The sequence below is a fragment of the Bombus vancouverensis genome, chromosome 10 (assembly GCF_051014615.1).
Source record: "Bombus vancouverensis nearcticus chromosome 10, iyBomVanc1_principal, whole genome shotgun sequence".
Taxonomy (NCBI): Eukaryota; Metazoa; Arthropoda; class Insecta; order Hymenoptera; family Apidae; genus Bombus; species Bombus vancouverensis.
The window spans coordinates 10237788-10258145 of NC_134920.1; the positions used below are offsets into that span (position 1 = coordinate 10237788).

A 20358-nucleotide genomic window follows, 5' to 3' on the forward strand; every position below is an offset into this window, starting at 1 on the left:
TTTACTCGTCGAGCTGCTCTTTTGCTATCTCGTCCCTTGAAATCGAAACGAAGTTCGCTTATTAGGTTGTCCGAAAAGTTTCATTCGTTTCATAAGGAAATAATAGACGCGCAATGTTTTTTGTTTTATATTAGCTTATCGAATCATGCACGAGCATAATAATAGAGATAGAACGAAATGGATCATACCTAATTCAATAATAAACAGAAATTCTTGTTCGTCCATTATCACCTTACGAAACGAAAGAAACTTTTCGGAGAACCTAATAATAGCTCGTACCTGTGCGTATCGGGTCGCTGTTAAGAGAAAAATCCAATCTCCGGGGAATTAAAGCAAACCAATTATCCTTCCATAAGCCGCGCAAAATTCCCTAGCAGAGATCCAACGAATCTTGCTGTTCTCGATCGGACAAAAGCGCCGCAGATTTTCCCTTGTCCAAGCTTCTCCTACGTTCATAGAAGGAACGAATGGAACAGAGGGATGATGGATTTTCCTATTTGCGAGGTCAATCGCCCGACAAATATCTCGTCGGATCTCTCGATCGTAGCCGGAAGTGCTGCTGACGTTCGTCAACCGCGAAACGTCGATGACAGACGCACAAAGCGAGCTCGCAGGCAAGAGTAAAAATCAATTGGACGGGACAGGGAAATTTGTTAAGGAAAGCAATTTTTCAACGTTCTATGCTCGTAAAATATTCCAGCCCGACGTCTATCCGTGATCGACGACGAGAATTTTCGTATACGAAAGTAAATATTCTTAAATGGACGGCTATTATAAAGCGCGGATTAGCGTCAGTGTCAGTGTCAGTGCTTCTCCAGGGCTTTGTTAAAGTCCGTTGTAATGGCGAAACGTCGAGACACTTGTCTAAAAAAAAAAAAAGAAAGAAGAACGTACTCCAACCGCCGAGAGAACCAGCCTGCAAAAGCCTAAAAGATCTTGCAGGTCTCGTTTCCGTCTGCTTGTCCTCGTTTGGAGCTTTAAGAAACGCGAAATGTCGTGTTCGGGGGACTAACGGTCGAAGGAACTTTAGGTTTTAGTATATTTCGCGCTGTAAAATTTAATATCGTTCTTTATTTCCAGTAGAAAATATGCAGAAAATGATGAAAGATCGGGAGAGGATCGTCAAAGTGAAACGCGTGAAAATCTATATTCCTTCGATAGATGCTACTACGCTCGGAAATAAAATATGTATGCGAGAAATATTTTGTCGTATAAATGGAAATACGTTGGATATACGATATCCAAATAAAATATGCCAAAGAAATATTCCTTTCGTAACAAATTTCCCATATCTTCCCATCGTCGATTGAGATTAATCTTCGACTATCGCTCGGTAAAACATTCGGTAGTTGGATAAAATATTTTTAGGAAATGGAGTAAAATTCTCTATTCCTCGGCGATCGATCCAGCGTATTCGATACTTTCGTTTCGAGACGATTTTTTTCTCGTAAGATGAAGACAGAAAACATAGAAGGTTCGTACGTTACACGGAAAATTTGCACGAGCTCTGTTTATTGCGTGCAAGAACAAATGGTATTCGTCGCGATGAAATTTTCACGACGGTGTTCTCTTCGCGCAATTCCCATCGGTTTACCAGCTGGTAAACGAAAAAAGAAAAAAAGTATATAAAACTAACATGACAGGGAATCGTTAAAATTCCGGTCCACCTCGGTTCGCGAAAACGGATCGAGAGGATTCGTCAAGCGTTCGCTACCAAACATCCTCCAAACTGCGTCGTACACGCGCGTGGGAATTACGAAGATCGCACGAGGAACAGCGAGCGTGCGATCTGCAAGATTAATCGCGCGATATTTATTTCGCTGAACTTAACTGGCGTGGAGTGTGTGTTTCAAGGAAGTGGAAATTAGAAAACAAGAGACGGAGCGACGATCGAAACGTTCGTAAACTGTAGAGAGGAAAACAGAGGCAAAGTGTACAGCGGCGTAAAAGGAAAAGTAGAGAAATATAGGAAAACTGTAAGAGACGACGAAGCGTAATGAAAAGAGCAGAGAAGCAGAAGAAGGTAAGTGGATGACACGAAATGAAACGCCCAAAGAAAACAGACCACGCGGTTCAAACGGTACGATGAAAGAAAATCCGAAGAAACTCTATCGAAGAAGAAAGAGAAATTGTAGGAAAATAGAAGATAAAAAAAACCAAACACGTTTAAGGATAATAAATAGAGAAAGGAGCAAGCAAACGAGGATAAAACGGAGAAGGTTTCCTTGGTTGCGATTTCATGCGGGAAAAAGCATCCCATGGCCAGGAATATTCTTCGCGGCGGGTCTGGCATATTCGCGCGTGCCAATATTAAATTCGTCGGTTCGGACGATCCACGAAACTCGTGGAATGCGAGAGAAAACATTCCTGCTTGGCTTCGGCCAGAGAGGGATCGTTGCCTCTCTCACGGTTTTCGATTTACGCCGTCCAACTCTCGCATCGATTCCTATCGGATCCGCGTTTCGTTCCATCCGCTCGTTTTTCGCGACTTCGTCGCCGTCCTTCCTCCTGTTTATTCATTAACATCGAGTATTATTCGATGGAATTCGAACGTTTCTTTCTACGAAGTCGTTTCCGCGTGCGTGATTGTTCCAAAGAATTACAAATTTGATGGATACCGGAGGTGCAACGGAATGGAATTTTTCATAGAAATTTTGTAGATTTGCAGAATTCATGGAATTTTACAGCGCAATTTAGGGGATTCGATCGTGAAATGATTTACTGGAAAATGATGGATGGCAAGCGTTTTTCTCTCATTGCATTATTTATCTATTCGTGTACCTTTCGTTCTGATTTTTACAGCGTAGATTCTTCTCCAAAGAATTCTCTCTAAAATTAAACAACAAACATACAGCGGTAAGTGTATCAAATCACGAAGAAGGAAGAATCGCGATCGTTCCATGACGCCTAATTCGCGTCCCACGTTTACCTCTTTATCGCAGCCTAACGTGGTCCAGTCGATTCGTCGACTCCAATCGATACGATAAAAGCAACTTCGCTTTTTATAGCTGTTCTCGTATCAAAATAAAACGCCACTCTATCATCCGTTTTATTCCGCGTCATTTTCAACTTTTACTTCCAATCTTTACCGCGTTGAACAGCGAAAAATAAAAAATACGTTGCCTCGACTTCTTCCAACTACCATACAATTCAGATGTTAATGCGAATCGATACGACCTAACCGCCGACGAAGAGCACGCGCACGGACCCATACGAGAGAATATTAAAGGGAAAAATTCGTTAAAATCCCCTTTCTTCCTCGTGAACCCTTCGACTCTTCTTCGACCTTCTATTGGTTTGGCAACTAAGTGATTGCGGATTTTCTCATTAGATGGTATTGACAAAATCCGCAATCTCTTAGTTGCCAACGCGATAAATCACGAGGACGAGAGAAACCGTCCGTCGATCGTGCAAGAGCCACGAGCGGTTTCTCGTGCGCAGCCCGAAGGAAGCATTCCTCGATCGTACGGAAACGTGTACGACGACGAACGAAGGAGGGAAAGTGGCCGAGGAATCGGCGGCAACCATCTGCGATCTCCGTACACGAGTAATAACTTCATGTTAGCGAGCAGTTGTTTGCATATCGTGCGGTATAGTTAGGTATAGCTGGCCTCGCCAGGCCAGATTCGACCGGCCTCGGGTCAACGACGCGAAACGCCGATCGTCGCCACAGAGACGAGACAGTTTCCTCGAGACGAAACTTTGCTGGAGCTCGTTGGCAACGCGGTGAGGAATCGTCTACCGTGTTCGATGGTCCGGTAACGTCGAACGTTACGCTCGTTCTTCCGGCTTGCAACGTTTCGGAGGAAGCTGGGTTTCTTGGTCGAAGCGAGTCGGATCAACGAGGGACACGATACGACGTCTGGCCTCGTCTCCAACCAGAGAATAAAGCTTTCGCCTCTTTGCACGATGGTTCTTGGTTCTTGGAAGGACGAGTTTTATTTTCCACGGATTCGATTTATCGACGGATGGTTCTTCAGGCTGATCCTTTCTTATCTTTATTTGCAAGAATGTGGATTTGAAGAGGAACGCGAGTAAGAAAAATTTCAAAGCGCAAAGATTCACGTAAATGTTGCGAATAATGTACGAAAGTATATAAAATACAGAGAATTTAGCATCTGTTACGGTGTATTATAGCGAGTGAAACAAGTCTCTGCTAATAGGTTTTAGTCTTCTATTCGTCTTTCAAAAATATGAATTTGTACAAATATTGCGATCAGTGTTTTTGAAAGGATTTGGATTTAGCGTGAAAATTACTCTCGCGTCGTGTAATTTTATGTTTGGATAAAAAGATGAAAGCTAGAGAGGACGATTTCCATTCGAGTTTCTCACCCGTGTTCTTCAAACGCTGTCGAAAGAGATTAAGTTGCGACGGGACCAGTAATGAATTTAACGAGAAAAGATGTAGATGGAGATTGGTGTATACTGTGTGCAATTTCATACTCCAAGAGAATAATTTCCGTAAAAAATTTTTATGCAAATTCCTCCAACGTTTTCGCAGGTTTTTTTTTCAATTTTTCAACCTACAGATAAAATTCATCGATTTTATCTGACGCGCGATGATAAAATCGACGAGTTTTATCTGACATTCGATTAAACGTTTCAAAAGAACGTATTTATAAGCAAGTACGATAAAGGAAATATAATCGCTCGACTGTACGATAGAAATATATTTAGAAAGGAAAGGAAGCGCAGCACATTGAAGCGAAAAATTGTAAAATCAATCTGCAGTATAAAATCAACAATGGAGCAGCTGAAAGAGTGGTTTCCATCGATCTAAAATTTTGTTCGCCCGCTACGACCTACGTACAATAATGTCCCGAATCAACGAATGGAGTAAATTGCTCGTGTGCAGTATGTGGGAAATACAAAACTTCGAATACGATCTTCTCACGAAATTCGTGTTCAGCACAATATCGCACACGCAAAAAATATGAGGCAAATCGATGACCCGAGCTTCGAGTTCCATAATCGAGTACACGTGCACTCGATCGCAGCTTTTCCAACCGAATTTCTTTACACGTAGTAAATGCGCATCGCAATTTTATACGGTCGTAGGCGTGTGAATTATAAGAAAAAGATGAAAAAGAAAAGTAGTAATCGTATTAAAAAATAATTACACAATTAATTAAGTAAGAGTAAATAAGATTATTATACTTTATTTTAGTATAGTAATTTTGAGTTGATAACGTGTGAATTTGGACAATTTGTTTCAATTTTCACGCGTGTATTCTGTTGAATTATTATTTATTAATATGTTGCTAAGACTTCGATTTATACTTTTACTTTCGTATTACGCGAAATTACTATTTTTCGATAAACGATGCATCGAACAAGATATCAGTTCGTATTTTTGTTCATTAAGCGGTACATCGATCGAAAAAACATCATTGTTACATCGTATATCATTATAAAATATAAACGTTGGAAAGTTAGTATCGTCAAAGAATTTATTAATCGTTTGAATCGGCGAATGTTTCTGTAATTCAGTGTCAGGTATGGGCAACTTTTATAAATCGCCCTGCCTCGATCTAGCAAACACGTTTAACGTTTGAATTTTATCCAGAGATAGAGTAGCTGTCGCATTTATCAAAAATATTGGAAACGTGAAAATTTCCAATAGAAACGGTAACTCATATTTACTGAACCCGCGTAAAGATTAAGTTAACGCAATTAACGAGAAACTGTCCGGCAATGAAATGTAGCGCTGTGTATCAGTTTTTCATTTTTACAGTGCTGCAGCTGAAATTCGTGGAATAGAGTTATCGGTATCGTTATATATTCCGGGCCTTTTTTTCCATTCGCTCGTAAATTTTCCAGCATACCGGCGCCTCCTCAAGTAATTTTACAATTTACCACGATTTTCTATAGGCTCGTTCCGATAAACATATACCCTAACTTGCTAAAAGAGATCGTATCACCTGGCAATTATCAAATTTGATAATCGTTAAACGATAATTTCACGTTATATCAAATTTGACAATTATCAAACGATAATTTCTTTCAATGATCGACAGATTAACTTGCTGGCAGTATCCTAATTGTTCGATAAAATTACGCTACTTTGCGCAATTCAATGCAATGTCGCAATTCAAACTATTTAACATCTTCAACTTCAACATCTCATCGGAGAACCTCAAAATCCAAAGACTATCAGCACCCTGTTAAAAAGCATTGAATTGTAGAAGGCAAAATGTGCTCGCTATTGAACGAATAATCGATAACTTTGGACTTTCCATTCCAAACTATTATCTATTTATCCTCGAAGAATGTAATTTTCTTTGTTCTGTCGCTTCTTCTAGCAAATCGATTGATATAATTATATTCGTGTTTCGATAAAACTCAAAATTACAGTAATTTGTCAGAGGAGCTGGTATATTTATAATGACCGCAAGCCAGTCATTTTGATGGATTTACAATGACCGATCGGCGAATCGTACGAGATAAATTTGTAAATGTGACAAGTCCTTTTTATCCCAGAGGAATAAAGAGAGAGAGAGAGAGATAGGAAGAAGGAACACACATTATTAGCGTTATAAACGTCAGTTTAATGCTTCAGGATATACCAAGGAAAAAATAAACGCAACCGCGGCAGAAAATTCCTTTTCCACGGGTCAAAGCAGCCACGTCACCGCTCGAGCATCCGATCCTCGAAGGTTACCATTCCACGATTCCTTCCTCGATCCTTGCCACATCCACTCAACCCTACATTTCCTCATTTTTCAGCGAGGAATCATCACCTGCTACGAGATACCCTGTACACGTTTCGCTGCCTAAGTGGGGGACAGAACTGGATTTGAAAGAGAGAAGAGGCTAATAAGAACGAAACTTATCACGGTTGGCAAGCGAGCGATAATTTAAGAGTCGAATATCGAATTTACAATAAGAATGGAGCGCGAAAAGATGAAAATTGATCGAATAGAAAAGGCGGAAGATATAATACGTGTTCTGTTACGCACGATCTTATGAATACGAACGCAAGGAATTTCGACAACAAGAAAAATAATCGTGTTTTCGCTAGATTCTTCCGACTGGTTTATTCGCCTTGTTTCGCCGCGAAAGACTCGCCAAGATTCAAAGAACGCGTTAATTTACTTTTATCTCGGTAGGATCGTCGATGTCCTTGGATCTGCTACAAGTTACTAGGCCAACTTTTCAAGGAACGTTTCAACGAAAGGAAAGACTTGGCCGCGAAATTTGCAACGAAACGCCCTATCCACGTCAACGGCGACTCTCTCGTGTTTTTCTTAAACCCAAGAGATTTCTCAGCGCTGGAAAAACACGATTAAGTAAAAAACGATGTAAGGAACGCAGCAGGGTTGCGAACGACAAGGAAAATAATCTTCTTAATCCGAAAACAAACTCCGCTCGCTCATCCGCGTTACTACGATCCATATTTATAGGAAAAAGCTGTTCGAGAGAAAAAGCAAATGGCTGAACGAGACCGAAACGTCTTGCACGTTACCTCGAATCTCCGTGGAACGAGTATAGGATCTGTTGCAGAGGTTACAAGGGTTCCCTTCGAGGGAATTCCAGGAGGAGACGGCCACGTTCCCCGGAAACGACAACGCGATCCTTCCATTTACACCGTGTCACGACGAGTTCGGGACACCGTCGGGAGAGAAGCGGCCGGGTAAACGAGATAAATAGAGGGGGAGGCCCGGGGGACAGAGGAATATATTTGCATGGGCGAATTGGAACACCTGGATGCGCGTGTATGTCCGCTGAGAGAAATTGCACGGAACGTCCTTGCTCGTTCCAGGCGAAACCGAGGGCTGGTTAATTCGAGGAAAGTGTCCGGCTAATCTGTGCTGCGATTTTCTCCGATGACTTCCACCAGCTCCATCTTCTTCAAATCGCTTTTTTAGTTATATTCTCGCTCCGTGTGTGCACGCGTTTAAATTCCTGTCGTTCATTTTAATACCAGAAATATACACCAGTTCTCTCGTATTTAATATTCGTATCCCGTCCTTAAACGAGTATTTTACTGGCTAGTGTTTTACGTAGTTTTGAAAGAAAATTAAAGATCTACTTGTGTAAACAGAAGCGAGTAAGTAATTCAAAAAAACATTAAATTACGTTGTAACGTTGCGACGTACGATATCGATGTAACAGACGTACCACGTACTATGAAAAAGAACATATGGTTTCCAGAAAATATATTCGAACCAAGTCTAACCAACCTATCCTATTCTACTTATCCTTCTCTAATAAGTCTAAATATTAAACTCTATCCTTACATTCTACCCTTAAAACCAAACAAAACAACGTTTCACAGACTTTACTTTTATCCTTCGGCAGTCCTTCTGGCATTCGTAAGAATAACAGAGTGGAAGATTTCTGGGACCATTTAACCGATTCAGAACGACTAGAAAAAACACACACGGAAAGAAGCTTCAAGGTAAGAGAGAAAAGCGAGAAGCAGCTGGCTGGATGACGTCACTACCTGTCTTACAGGCTCTGCCAACACCCCTTGGGGTATGGGTCAATCCTGGTACACAGCCGAGAGTTTTGTCCAACTATTCCAAGTGGCGCAACTTCATTTGCGTCCGGACCACATTTTCCGGAAACGCTATACGCGGTGACTGCTAAGTTTCCTCAAGTATTTCCACAGAAGGTTACATAACGTCTCGACGTGCCCTGTCTCTATGCGGCTGTAATACACGAAGGCGAGAAGGTATTCCACTTGCAAATTTTGTAGGAAAATTTAACGATATGCCATCAAGGACGAAGGCATTTTCCTGTTGTTTTGCTACTGAAAGCGGCCAACGAGCCGATAATTGTGGTATCGGAGATTTAATTGAACAAGCGGGAATTGCAGAGTTTGAGGGAAAACGGTGAACAGTGGGGAAATTAATCGTTCGGAAATGTGAACGTTCGAGCGTCCAATTTTTATACATTCGAGAATTGATATTTTTATGAAATTAACGTTTGGAGAAGGATCGAAGCTGTCGATATTTAATTATCCCCTGAATATCGTTCTTCGATTATTTGCAACGATGCGGTAAAAAATGTCATCCGTATCGATGAGGAAAACATTTAAAAAATGCTTCCTCTCTATATTGAATTTAAAGTATTGTCAAGTATAGAACTATATGCACAATATTCGTACGGAATATTTTAGTAACGCGTATCATTCGTTATCCATTCGACAGAGATAAATATTAATTAATAATTGCTCGTATGGCATTGGTAAACGTCTGAAAAATTGTGCGCAACGATAAAGCGAACACCCCGTACATTTTTTTTATTTGCCATTATTTATACTTTCTATATAGACGTAGAACAATCGAAGAGGAAAAATCGTGCGAAAAAACGATTTCAATTATAATCGAGTAAGCACATTCTGCCAGCTAATTAAAGTTAGTAGCTGTAATTGCGCAGCGCTCTGTATATATTATTATACCCCGCCATTATCTAGTATTTGTATGAGAATAATTAGCGGAATGATTGTGGTTAACGACTAATTAACGAAGTTAGTATACGGGCAATCTTAATGTACACCATTGTAGCACGCCTTCAAATGGTTCATTTTCAACGTTAACGTTAAGTTAGTAAATGGCGAACTGCAATTTTCCTTTTATATAGCTTGATTCGTTTTAATTCGTTCCACTATTCCATGTAACTGTTCTTGGATAATGAACGACGCAATCGATCTGTCATTTAAATTTAAGCGCATGTCGATAAAGAATACGTTACGCAAGATGATGTCACGACGTTGACTCACAGGTTGATTTAATTTAATGGGAAAAGAAGCGTAACGTAGGTTAGTGTCAAACGAACAAGACGAATAAAAAATATCTGGAAAGAGGTTACACAACGTACGTAATAGAAATAACACTTAAATATTCTTTTCTTTAGTCAGACTTACATGACAAATAGATTTTCGTCGGTATCGATCGTCGATAGACGATAATTCTAGATTCAATTTGTTGGTAATTACACAGAAGTAATTAACTGTTCCGAACGTTTACGACAGACTTAACCTCTTAATGCTTTGTACGATATGTACATATGTTACATACTAAGTGTATCCATTTTGAAGGAGATTTATAATCATGAATATCTTAATCGATCTATGTTTATTACATTATATTCAAATAATATTATTCATTGATTCCAAATGTTATCAATATAATCATAACAATCGCGATTCACTACAGTGTTAATGAAATTTCAAAATATTTTATGCAACACATACAATATATGTGCATATACGCAAAAGTGTTTCTATAGTATGCATTCAAATGAGCCAGTGTATGATTCACTATTATTATTATATTATACGACTACATAATCTTTTGTTAATAATTCGAGCATTAAAGTGTTAAACGTACATAAAACGCAGCCAGATAAAGTTACAACGTTGTAAGATATTGCAAGTTTTATAAACTACCGTTAGTCACGATACATCTTATAAAATAAGGTTATGTACGAACCAATATAGCGAAGATCACTTCGTAAATCCTTTTGTTCGAATGAAACACACCCGTAAAAGCATCCCATTGCTAAAGGATCGGTCGTTCACGGAAGAAAATGTTAATTAAAATGCTTTACGTTCCGATCGCGTTTAATCGCCGTTAAGGTCAACGGTTTCCGATCGCCGATACACACTACTTCAGACGCGTGTACTTATTTATGTACTTGTAACAAATATAACGTAATTCGAGCGCTTAAGATAAGGACAGCGAATCGAATTAAAACGGGAAACGTATCCGGTTCTACGGCTAACGGCTAATTACTTGACAATAAATTCAAACTACGATTGAACGTCGCGTCGAATCGAATGGTTGCATGAAACGAGAGATCGATTGTATGTGCAAAAGATGCCAACGACCGGCGGCCGGCGACTCTTTCTAAGTGGCGACTCCTTTCAACCGTTTCTTTCTCAAATTATTATCGACCAAGTAATTCGCGTAAACAATATCGTAACGTCTTCTTCGAATTTACTGCTATCGTTGCGTCAAAGAAATCAACACGGATTGTTTTCATCGTAAATGCAAGTGTGAACTTTCTACGACTTTCCACGGCATGTATTCGCAAAGTAAATTAAGGTTAGTCGTCAACAATATCGATTCCACCATATTGAATTCTTGTTTCTTGTTATTAAAGCGTGCGATAATCTAAAAAATAAATAGTTATTAAAGGAATACATAACAGAAAAAAAAGATGACAAGTTCTCGTTATGTTATCAGTCTTTTAATTATTTTCATACTTTCTTTATAACGCTTATGTGATTGTAATACAAATACTCGAGTGCTTTCTCACGTGATTTCAATCATTGTATACGAGTAGGTATTCCTGAAAGAATATATATTCTCATGTTTTTTTCATTACACTTCCCGTCGTCGTACCGTATCGACTAACAAATGGTTATAAAATTTTTGAGCGATTTCAATTTGGATACAATGGAGGAATAGCGAATAGGTTGCGAAAAAAAAATGGTGTCCGGAGAAGAAATTAATATGGCTTTCAAAATGCTGTCTCCGCGTCGGATATACGAAACCCGCACGTTTTCCTCCAACCAGATGGTCTATTCACATAACACTCCATTCAACTTCTTTACAAACGGCTACCATGTTCCCAGTGATCTTCCATTAAACTTTCGAAAATTTGCCGAAAGTTTACCCCTTTTAATGGAGGCTTTAATAACTCCGCGCGAAGAAGTGTCTTTTTCATTCGATTCCTTTATTACCGAAACTGTTAATCACTCTTCCATAAAGAATATTCGTCTCAAATCGGTAAAATTTAGAAATATTTTGCGTAAAAAACAGCAACGGTAGTTACGAGGTCGACAATTTCAAATTTCGTTGCATATACATACATACAGTGACTACGAATAGCATCTATTCATAACCTTAGTTTCCAATCAAGCGTTCTTCTATCAGGTTTTCATTTTTATAGTATCAAATCTGTGATATCGTAAATAACATCCATGACAATGACAAAGATTACGCGATATACTCGATACTTCGTTAATAGAGAAAATTGAATATCCACTGAACAAAAATATCTCTCGGTATCAGTTTAATTTCAAAGGGTTAGAAAAAAATTGACAACCATAGTTTTTGACGCGAACTCTTAAATCCCACGCACACAGAGGGTCATAGAGCCGCACGACGGCTGCCCAGTCGAGACTTCTTCGAGACAATCGCGCGCGTCTCACGGATCGCGAAGAAATCGCATCGTCGCGTCGTCTAACCTCAATGACACAATCGAGCGGAGGCAGTGAACTTCTCTCTGGCGTCGGACTATTTCAAGCTCTCGAAACGCGGCAGGACGAGAGAGAGAAGAAAACCAGTTCACCGCGCGCGTAGAGCTACGTGACTTACGTAAAATATAATACGCTTCCGAGGAAAGATGCGTCGTAACACACGTAAATACGTATGGGTACATACATACACGTACACATAGACGCACACGTACACGTACGTCATCACTTGGATCATTACTCGCAAAGGACAAAATTCATCGACTTACGTCAACTGCAGCTCCACTCTCAATCGATACACCACGATGTCTCTCTCACACTCTGTTCGTCTGCGTTGCTCTTTCACAGCCGTTCGCTTCGTCCCTTTGTTCCTATCGTCCCGGTAGATTCTCACCAATAAACACCAAAACAAAACCGAACCGGGATAAACGCATAGAAGGAAGGAAGGAAGGAACACAGGACTGTATATTTTCGACAGGATCTTCCTTCGTCACGATAATCACGGAGAACGGCAAAACGATAGGAAATAAGGGGGGACTAGCACGAATAGAGAGAAAGAAACAAGAGAAAAACGTCGAACACAACACACACGCGGGCCGCGATTCCGGCGCACAGCTGGTGGAACGTCGTCGCGCGCGTTACGCTGTGTCGGCCACTCGAAACTCCGGCTGGCGTTTCAAGGGCAAGGCTAGCCCTCGTCGTCGAAGGAACGCGGTATTATCATGGCTGTACGAATGAATGGTTACGCGTCCAACGATGTGAAAAACGGATTATACAACGAGTGACCTTGCCGCGAACCGAACCGAATTTTCGTCGTAGAGAATCGCAATCGACCCTGGTCGAGCTTTTGTTCCGTATCAAGAGGAGAAACCGTGCTCGTCGCGAACCGACTCCCTCGATGGACGCGACGATACTGAGGCGCCGGCGTGTTTATTGCCCCCACCACCGACCGCCCCCCGCTGCTTCTACCGACCTATCCCCACCACTCGCGCTCTCCTCTTTCCTTCTCCGTTTGAACCATGTAGGACTCTTCCCCTATCACGCTGCTCTCCCTACCACCAGCTTCCTATTCGACCCTCTCCTACCTTCATCCCGGGGTCTCAGCTGTCCTACGGGTGTTCTGCTTCAAAACCTTCTCCCTCCTACTCATTCTATCGTTTTATCCTCGTTCCTTCCGCGTCCTTTCCCTATTTCTATTCCTGTCGCTCGCAACCCTGATCCATCCTCAACATCCTTGTTCGCTAACGATTCCCCTACGTTGTTCCTCTCTTTCGTTATCCATCTCGCTCTTACCTACGTCGTTTAAGTTGGACCGTTCCTTTCTTTCACGCGGTTGAATTCGAGTCATAAACTGGGTCGTTATGTTCACGGTGGCACACGCGTGTTTTCGTCGTTCCTCCAGCTCTTTCTCGAGTTTTCTAGGGAAGAGGAATAAATACCGTGGCGAAACGTATTGAAAGCACAGGGCTTCCCCTTGGAATCTACGCGCTTTAAAGAGGGTAAAGCCTGACCGAGGATTAGCCGACCGAGTCTCTCGCGACGAATCCGACGTCAGTGACGTAAACTGCGCCAAGGATTCACCCTCTCGCGAGACCAGCGACTATGCAAATGTAGGCTGCGCTGAAAGAGCTACGAATGTCGATCCTGCCACTTTCCACCCGGAGAATGACTGGTCGGAATGTGCAAAGGATTCTGCTTTTTCTATTGTTTTATCTTATATAATAGAGCCCATGTAGAATGTGATGAACTTTCGCAGATTCTTTTTTTAGCGAAGGGTCAAGGTGACTTCACTGGAGATCGTAATTTATAGTTTAAAAGTTAAAGGTTAATCCGTTTGCCTAGTCGAGTGACATTCAATTAAGTGTGCGAGTTCGATTTATTTTTAATAGATATTCTTCTTCACTGCAGGAGGAGAAAGTACTTTTTGCGAGATAGGAAATGTTTTTCTTTCTTTCTCTGCGAGATGTGGTAAAGATGAAGAGCGATGCATAGATGGAAAATTGGTTTAGGAAAGCTGCAGTTGTTTGATTGCACTCGTAAACAGTTTATGGAACGACTATTCGATGGAGGTAGAAAAATTTAGTTATCGCGCGATCCTTTCGGTCTTTTGCCGGACCAAATTCAATTATTCTCCTCAATTAACCTAGTTTTACTTGAAAAAAAGGCCGAGAACACGTTCTTCCACACCGTAGTTCTACGATTCCTTCGTAACGAAGTTTCTTTTATTTACACACCTAACAAACCTGCGTAAATATTGTAACACGGATTCGAAAAGTAAATCAGCGCGGCAGACATAATCCGTGCGCAAACGGAGAAACTAGCTTCGAAATAATCCGAAGATTTTCTTCTCCATGTTCATTTTTCACTCGAATTTTATCTTCTTATAACTTGATTTAGATAGTAAATCAAGCGTACTAAAAATGTTATTATTTTACTTAAAGTCACGTGCAGCTTCTTTTTCATTCTGATAAATAATTTATTTAAGCAGATACCTCTTCAAAATTCTTATACCATTTTATACCACTCTATAGATAGAAACAACGTCGTCATAAAAATTCTATTTTTACCAAGGAAATATCCTTCTGTTATATCCATTTAGAATTTTAACAACGATTACACGTATCTAAAAAAAGAAGTCAAATTTTACACCTTTCATCCTCCTTGTTTTACTAATCTCGCGAAATCCATACCATCGCCAAAATCTGCTTCCGTCGACCAAACAATAGAGTTCATTTGGCGCGACAGCAGCGTTCGACAGAGTATCATATCTACTACCGTAAGAGACGCGAGTCAAATTGTAGAATTTAATCCGCTCTTCTTTCGCTGCTCTACAAGAACAAGATTTAATAAATCGTACGTAGTTTCATACTGATTTGGAACTTCACAATCGTACTAATTACACGTGTTTATAAAAAAAAAAAGAAAAAAGAAAAAAGAAGAATTGCCATTGCTCTTTCACTCGCTGATACTCGTCCGTATCAAAGAATAATTATAACAGAATTTCAACATTTTTACGTTCATATTGACTATCCTCATTTATAAAATAGAAAACGAAAAACGTAGAATTGTACGCTTGGATCTTTCGTTTTTCCACTATTCATGCAAAAACACGAGCCTCGGTAGGATTCTACTTCTGGCAAATGATCTGCCGTCGCATCGAATTAATCGTTCTCCATTCTCAATAATATATTCGAGGCACGTTCTACCGGAAGCCGCAATGCGATCGTAGGAGCGCAGCGGATAAAAAGCGAATGTTTACGCGACGGAAAATATAGCGATCGTTTAACAGTAAATCCTGCGCGATCGCATAAAGCGGTCGGTTAATCCGGCACGCATAAACGATAGAGTATAGCACTACGTTTCTCGGACCCAGTAGGGATAAAAATGATATTGTGCAATTATCGGGCATTCCATCCTTTTTTAGCAAGGTTGGGAAAAAGAGAGAATAAAAAAACGTACACCTTCGATACGGGACCTTCTCTTCTTGCTAGGCGAGACCCACGCGGCCATTTATTACGGTATTCATTTATTAAGACCACCTGGGATGTGTGCTGTAATTATACTGCCTGAAACTGCGTGAAACCAGTTCGACAGTGAGCCTGGCGATAACTAAGGACAAGACTTGCTCTGTTCCGATCTTCTCGGATCTTCTCGATCGTCAGATGCTCAGCCATTATTGAACAGAGATTGTCTCGTTAACGTTTGACAAATTTATTTTTTCGACCTGAATTATCTTTCAAGAGATTCACGAACTTTTGAACTTGTTACGCTACAAGTTTTGTAATTTAGTCGACACGCAGAATTGTAAAATGTATAAAGTTCTGACGAAAATGATAGAGACGAGAAAAAGTCTGTACTCTATCGTCTTCTATCGAACGATATTTTATTTCCTGCAATTTTTACATCATTTTCTATCGTTCTTATATCGCTTCCTTTCTTCGTCCGTCTTTGTGTCTAGAATTTTCGATTTTTTATTAAATCTATATCTCAACAGCGGCTAATCATTAGCGCGGTAATCGATGTTGGATGTTTCAATTATCGTTCCAATTATCGTTTCTTCTAATTAGTTTGTCGATTCGTTATTTTTAGCTTCTTCTCATTTCCAACATTATCACCAGGCACAGCCGGTTCTCGGCTTCCTATTATCACCTCGACCATTTGCTATTTGCAACCGGTGTTACTACTCTTTATTGTTACGACCACTTTTATCTTCACCGCCTGGTGGATTGGTCACGCAGCTTCGGTTCGTTCGCGTATCCTTCCCGTAATCTTGTTTACCTTCTTCTTTATCGTGCGACGTTCCCAAATTTTTCGGAAGCTTTCGGATCATCGATGGGTTTACGCTAAGCTGAATCTTAAACCTTTTCTTTTCTTTCTTTGAAATTTAATTAGCGGTATTTTACCCGTTGAAAGTCTACACGTATAAGAAAATGCTGGATCCTTTGTCGCGATAATACACGGCCGTTCCACAGCTATAACGACGTAACTGCGATTTGTGAATTTTGAGACAAACGCGTTACTAGTATAGTACCTCAGCCGTATCTAATCGTCCCATTGTAAAAGTTTCCCAACGTCCCCAACATGCCTGGCCGCCGGATTATTATCGCATTTCGTAGCAATAACGACACGCGAGTATCATTTGCGACTAAGACACACTTCCAAGTAACTGCAGAATGCAACAACAATGTCGTGTATCGCAACATTACGAAACATTCCCCTCGTTATTTCATCACGAGATTTTACTCAATGAAGTTGCTTTCTCTTCGTCTGCCGGAAGATCACCTTTTCGCGGTCGCTTCCCCACGACGATATATTTTATACTCTACTTTTGCATAAACTATAAAACACCGTGAAATATCGCAACGGCTTCGCCACAACGCGAACATCGTTGCTCAAATTAGAGCGATCTATCGAGGTATCGTGTGACGCGTAAAAAGGTAACTGAATTTTATCCTTTTCCATATCACTGTATCGGCAATAGCTGCCGCATGCAGAATGAAATATAAAAATCAGCGGCTCGTACCAACATTTAACCAAAGGTCGATTCCTTCTTCGGAGGAATCTAACGGGTACAGAGAGAAGGCGCGAGCGAACGATTTGGGTTAGACGATCCGGTGGACGATAAATTATACGACTTGTTCCGGAAACAATCGGCAAGGTGAGACCATCTACGACGCGGCTTGCATTCTAATTTCCGCCGCGCTGATAGAGGCGCAGCTTTATTACCCTCGCATCTTGTTACGGTGAGTCACGAACAGGTTCCGCTTCGGAGCGGCGAATTTTAAATAATTTCAGCTTGTTATTCTTTCGCGACACGATGCTGTCATCGGCTCGATTTTACGCTATGCGGTCATCCGCCGGCATCCGACCAGGAAAGCACGACGAACATCGATCGAACGTGATTAATAATAATTCCGCTCGTGAAATGCATCCGGTTTCTCTTATTGCTTCCGCGAAATCGTTCTTGACGCGGCAAATTTTTTCACGAGAATTTGGATAACGTAGAAGATTTGGTTTGTTGTTTTAATACGCGCAGCGGACGTTTAGTGTGCACGTGCGACTCGGGTTGAGCCAGGTTTAAAGGTAGACTTAAACTGGCAAAAAGTAGAGAACGAAGTTTACGGATTTTTTGTTCTTATGGGACAGATTGAAGTGGCTTTGCGTGATGCATCGCGTGGTACGTCGCGTGTTTGTCCCGGAAGTGGTGGCGTTCCGAATATTTCAAGAACAGATCTGTTTTTTTTTTTTTTTTTTTTAAATATGGTGATATGTTCGCTTGAAATACGAGCCGATGTACGTTTTTATGCATTCTCTGTTTTATTTTCTGTATTATATATTAAGGTAGTTGAGCCTGAAGGAGTCGGTTTACAGAATGTTTTAGCTTTAATTTTGCAAAGGAATATGGTACGTTCGTGGCGCTGTGCTTCGCAAGAAGAGTTGACAAATATATCGATATATTTTCCTAATAGGAGATTTTATGGCTGCGACTTAATTCAGTTGTATGAAACGCTTTGTAGTTCTCGAATGGGAACTGGATTTATTATATGGAATAAATTTTATACGCGGAAGATGATAATCTCGAAGAGAATAATCATGCTGAAGCGGGCAAAGTTGGAAACGAATGAATCATAAAACGAAGGAAAGTAGCACGATACAAGTGAAAGCAAAAGGAAGAGGACAAAAGATTTCAAAGATAGAAGAAACGAGGAACTAGATTATTCTTATTTCAGCGGTCATTTATTATACTCGTTCTTCCTTTGTGTTTATCTTATTATCGTATCATGTTACGGAATTAAATTTGAATAAATTTAATTCCTCGTTGTTAAAAAAATACGGACTCGTTGTTTTGCTATTTCTTTCAGTAATAAAAAAACGAATGATTATTTTAGTAAAAACCTACAACTAGCAGCACTAGCGTTATAACAAAATGTATTATTTTCTATCGAATTTATCTTAATTTTTATCCTATTTCCAAGGAAATGAATTCTCCGTTCCACAAAAATTCAACAAATCTTTTTTATTTATTTGCGATCCGTACCTTCCGGCTTTTGACGTCTTCCGGCTATGCCTCCATTTACGATATCTTATCTTGTCGTATCTTATACTCGCCACAAAACCTACCTTCCTGCCCTTATAATCGCACTAAATTAGAATTAAAAGCAAAAGTAAGCTCAACATAGATCACAATTTGAACCGAAATGAAGCTCAAACGTCTTATAAACATAAACCTACCCTACGCTTGTTCTTTTTCACACATCGCACTAATATTTCGGACAGTTCTAACAACATTTCTATTCCATTGGATTGGCAACTAAGCGATTGCGGATTCTGTCAATACCATCAAATGAGAAAATCCGCAATCACTTAGTTGCCAATCCAACAATACTATTCCAACGATATATCGTTACGCGCGTCTTTCTCGTCGTTCAAAACGAATTCCACAGTCGCGAGTTAATTAATACGCAGCCAAAAACTGTCGCGTAATTCAACAAATGTCTAGAACAAAACGATAAAACTACCAATATTCGCGACCTGAAATTGTTCGCTCGTGAAATTATCGTTAGAGTTATCTCGGAATTATCGCGACATCGTTTCTCGCGATAAATAGCCGAGAATATCAGACAGTCGAACAAGATCACAGACCGTGAATTAGTTCGTTTCGCTATCGCCAAGCCTTTGTAGTCTTCGCGCTGCAGATTACCGCAGATACCAATAAAGTTATCTGCGGTTAAAATCGAAAGTATACGCCGCCGGCCTGGATTACATTAACAATTCAGTCATGGTGTCAGTCATGGTCCGTTCAAACGTTATTCAATGCTCCTAGGCGTGACCGGACCGTGAACGTTCGAACACCATTGCGGAGAACGTGGCCCAGGTAACCGGAACCGTTTCGTCCAACATCGCAAACACTCTGCCTTTCTCGCGGTGATCGGTACACGCGGAAAGATCAGCAGATCCGAGGTGTGCCCGTGTCACGAGCTCGTTTTACCTTTAAAAAGTGCCAAATATACTCGCGCGTACGCGATTAGCGTGGGCGGTATTAAGGCAAATTCGATGAATCATAGAGCTACCAGCAAGCATCATCGCAACTTTCTCTTTATGTTTCGTCATTGTAGTTTCAGCTGGTTACAAGTCGCGTTCTTCGAACGGAGTTGGCGAATTTTCTGAGAGAAAGTTTTGCTTCTCTCGAGCTAAGCAGCTTGAGGAGATCAATTTTACAAAACCAATGATTTTTAATATACACAAGCGTGACTACTTCGTGTTGTAGTGTGCAACAGAGAGGGTTGGATTTGTTGAATTTCCAGATTCCAGGTAAAGGATGATTCTAGTAGAAAGGCTTCTCGTTAAATTTATACAGAATTTCATACACGCGAGACTTTATTCGTTGCCTAAATCGTACACTGTATGTTGGAAACACGAACTATACTAGATTAACAGAAACTAAATGTTTAGCTCGTGAAAACAAGGATTCTCCTCGTATGCTAATTTCCCTAATCAGTCATCTTATTCCTATGCATTTCGTTACATTGGTATACATTTATAACGTAAGAACATATTGCTCAGACGTTCTAATCTCATTGCGATGCCATTTCCAAATCCAAAAATTTATTTGCACTTGTAGCTCTATCCTTCAACGTTGATAGCAG

At 40.4% G+C, this 20358-nt stretch overlaps 1 protein-coding gene across 11 annotated transcripts in view; it reads right to left on the bottom strand.

Moving 5' to 3' along the window:
• LOC117157092 (uncharacterized) overlaps nt 1-13110 on the bottom strand; it is a 218699-nt gene extending 205589 nt beyond the window's left edge. For all 11 annotated transcript variants that reach the window (XM_076622089.1, XM_076622088.1, XM_076622083.1 and 8 more), the window contains exon 1: nt 12481-13110. The gene's annotated coding sequence lies outside the window, so the exon portion shown is untranslated. The remainder of the gene's footprint in view (nt 1-12480) is intronic.
• Between the last annotated feature and the right edge of the window lie 7248 nt (nt 13111-20358).